Raw genomic sequence first — 3,958 nt, forward strand, 5'->3', positions numbered from 1 at the left:
TGTCTATAAATGGAGATGATTTAGTACTATAGGTACTCTCACTAGAAGTGTCCGTTAGATATTCATCTGTCCACAGTGAGACAAACTGTCTATAAATGGAGATGATTTAGTACTATAGGTACTCTCTCTAGAAGTGGCCGTTAGATATTCATCTGTCCACAGTGAGACAAACTGTCTATAAATGGAGATGATTTAGTACTATAGGTACTCTCACTAGAAGTGGCCGTTAGATATTCATCTGGTCACAGTTAGACAAACTGTCTATAAATGGAGATGATTTAGTACTATAGGTACTCTCACTAGAAGTGGCCGTTAGATATTCATCTGTGCACAGTGAGACAAACTGTCTATAAATGGAGGTGATTTAGTACTATAGGTACTCTCTCTAGAAGTGGCCGTTAGATATTCATCTGTCCACAGTTACACAAACTGTCTATAAATGGAGATGATTTAGTACTATAGGTACTCTCTCTAGAAGTGACCGTTAGATATTCATCTGTCCACAGTGAGACAAACTGTCTATAAATGGAGATGATTTAGTACTATAGGTACTCTCTCTAGAAGTGGCCGTTAGATATTCATCTGTCCACAGTGAGACAAACTGTCTATAAATGGAGATGATTTAGTACTATAGGTACTCTCACTAGAAGTGTCCGTTAGATATTCATCTGTCCACAGTGAGACAAACTGTCTATAAATGGAGATGATTTAGTACTATAGGTACTCTCACTAGAAGTGTCCGTTAGATATTCATCTGTCCACAGTGAGACAAACTGTCTATAAATGGAGATGATTTAGTACTATAGGTACTCTCTCTAGAAGTGGCCGTTAGATATTCATCTGTCCACAGTGAGACAAACTGTCTATAAATGGAGATGATTTAGTACTATAGGTACTCTCACTAGAAGTGGCCGTTAGATATTCATCTGTCCACATTTAGACAAACTGTCTATAAATGGAGGTGATTTAGTACTATAGGTACTCTCTCTAGAAGTGGCCGTTAGATATTCATCTGTCCACATTTAGACAAACTGTCTATAAATGGAGGTGATTTAGTACTATAGGTACTCTCTCTAGAAGTGGCCGTTAGATATTCATCTGTCCACAGTGAGACAAACTGTCTATAAATGGAGATGATTTAGTACTATAGGTACTCTCACTAGAAGTGTCCGTTAGATATTCATCTGTCCACAGTGAGACAAACTGTCTATGAATGGAAATGATTTAGTACTATAGGTACTCTCACTAGAAGTGGCCGTTAGATATTCATCTGTCCACAGTGAGACAAACTGTCTATAAATGGAGATGATTTAGTACTATAGGTACTCTCTCTAGAAGTGGCCGTTAGATATTCATCTGTCCACAGTGAGACAAACTGTCTATAAATGGAGATGATTTAGTACTATAGGTACTCTCACTAGAAGTGGCCGTTAGATATTCATCTGTCCACATTTAGACAAACTGTCTATAAATGGAGGTGATTTAGTACTATAGGTACTCTCTCTAGAAGTGGCCGTTAGATATTCATCTGTCCACAGTTAGACAAACTATCTATAAATGGAGATAATATAGTACTATAGGTACTCTCACTAGAAGTGGCCGTTAGATATTCATCTGTCCACAGTTAGACAAACTGTCTATAAATGGATATGATTTAGTACTATAGGTACTCTCACTAGAAGTGACCGTTAGATATTCATCTGTACACAGTTAGACAAACTGTCTATAAATGGAGATGATTTAGTACTATAGGTACTCTCTCTAGAAGTGGCCGTTAGATATTCATCTGTCCACAGTGAGACAAACTGTCTATAAATGGAGATGATTTAGTACTATAGGTACTCTCACTAGAAGTGGCCGTTAGATATTCATCTGTCCACAGTGAGACAAACTGTCTATAAATGGAGATGATTTAGTACTATAGGTACTCTCTCTAGAAGTGGCCGTTAGATATTCATCTGTCCACAGTTAGACAAACTGTCTATAAATGGAGATGATTTAGTACTATAGGTACTCTCACTAGAAGTGGCCGTTAGATATTCATCTGTGCACAGTGAGACAAACTGTCTATAAATGGAGGTGATTTAGTACTATAGGTACTCTCTCTAGAAGTGGCCGTTAGATATTCATCTGTGCACAGTGAGACAAACTGTCTATAAATGGAGATGATTTAGTACTATAGGTACTCTCTCTAGAAGTGGCCGTTAGATATTCATCTGTCCACAGTGAGACAAACTGTCTATAAATGGAGATGATTTAGTACTATAGGTACTCTCACTAGAAGTGTCCGTTAGATATTCATCTGTCCACAGTTAGACAAACTGTCTATAAATGGAGATGATTTAGTACTATAGGTACTCTCTCTAGAAGTGGCCGTTAGATATTCATCTGTCCACAGTGAGACAAACTGTCTATAAATGGAGATGATTTAGTACTATAGGTACTCTCTCTAGAAGTGGCCGTTAGATATTCATCTGTCCACAGTGAGACAAACTGTCTATAAATGGAGATGATTTAGTACTATAGGTACTCTCTCTAGAAGTGGCCGTTAGATATTCATCTGTCCACAGTGAGACAAACTGTCTATAAATGGAGATGATTTAGTACTATAGGTACTCTCTCTAGAAGTGGCCGTTAGATATTCATCTGTCCACAGTGAGACAAACTGTCTATAAATGGAGATGATTTAGTACTATAGGTACTCTCACTAGAAGTGGCCGTTAGATATTCATCTGTCCACAGTTAGACAAACTGTCTATAAATGGAGATGATTTAGTACTATAGGTACTCTCACTAGAAGTGGCCGTTAGATATTCATCTGTCCACAGTGAGACAAACTGTCTATAAATGGAGATGATTTAGTACTATAGGTACTCTCTCTAGAAGTGGCCGTTAGATATTCATCTGTGCACAGTTAGACAAACTGTCTATAAATGGAGATGATTTAGTACTATAGGTACTCTCACTAGAAGTGGCCGTTAGATATTCATCTGTCCACAGTTAGACAAACTGTCTATAAATGGAGATGATTTAGTACTATAGGTACTCTCTCTAGAAGTGGCCGTTAGATATTCATCTGTCCACAGTTAGACAAACTGTCTATAAATGGAGATGATTTAGTACTATAGGTACTCTCTCTAGAAGTGGCCGTTAGATATTCATCTGTCCACAGTGAGACAAACTGTCTATAAATGGAGATGATTTAGTACTATAGGTACTCTCTCTAGAAGTGGCCGTTAGATATTCATCTGTCCACAGTGAGACAAACTGTCTATAAATGGAGATGATTTAGTACTATAGGTACTCTCACTAGAAGTGGCCGTTAGATATTCATCTGTCCACAGTTAGACAAACTGTCTATAAATGGAGATGATTTAGTACTATAGGTACTCTCACTAGAAGTGGCCGTTAGATATTCATCTGTCCACAGTTAGACAAACTGTCTATAAATGGAGATGATTTAGTACTATAGGTACTCTCTCTAGAAGTGACCGTTAGATATTCATCTGTCCACAGTGAGACAAACTGTCTATAAATGGAGATGATTTAGTACTATAGGTACTCTCACTAGAAGTGTCCGTTAGATATTCATCTGTCCACAGTTAGACAAACTGTCTATAAATGGAGATGATTTAGTACTATAGGTACTCTCACTAGAAGTGGGCGTTAGATATTCATCTGTCCACAGTTAGACAAACTGTCTATAAATGGAGGTGATTTAGTACTATAGGTACTCTCACTAGAAGTGGCCGTTAGATATTCATCTGTGCACAGTGAGACAAACTGTCTATAAATGGAGGTGATTTAGTACTATAGGTACTCTCTCTAGAAGTGGCCGTTAGATATTCATCTGTCCACAGTTACACAAACTGTCTATAAATGGAGATGATTTAGTACTATAGGTACTCTCTCTAGAAGTGACCGTTAGATATTCATCTGTCCACAGTGAGACAAACTG

The 3,958-nt window shown here is 37.6% G+C and overlaps 1 long non-coding RNA gene across 4 annotated transcripts; it reads left to right on the forward strand.

Annotated features, from left to right (window-relative positions):
• Positions 1–902: 902 nt before the first annotated feature.
• Positions 903–3,692, forward strand: LOC127618793 (uncharacterized). 4 transcript variants are annotated; one of them, XR_007967497.1, is made up of 3 exons: positions 903–961; positions 2,682–3,472; positions 3,645–3,692. It is a non-coding gene; the product is annotated as an uncharacterized LOC127618793 (long non-coding RNA). The 4 variants fall into 4 exon arrangements; XR_007967495.1 differs by having other exon boundaries at positions 904–1,047; XR_007967498.1 differs by lacking the exon at positions 903–961 and adding an exon at positions 1,419–1,477.
• The last annotated feature ends 266 nt before the right edge of the window (positions 3,693–3,958 follow it).

Source organism: Xyrauchen texanus, chromosome 25, assembly GCF_025860055.1.
Source record: "Xyrauchen texanus isolate HMW12.3.18 chromosome 25, RBS_HiC_50CHRs, whole genome shotgun sequence".
Taxonomy (NCBI): domain Eukaryota; kingdom Metazoa; phylum Chordata; class Actinopteri; order Cypriniformes; family Catostomidae; genus Xyrauchen; species Xyrauchen texanus.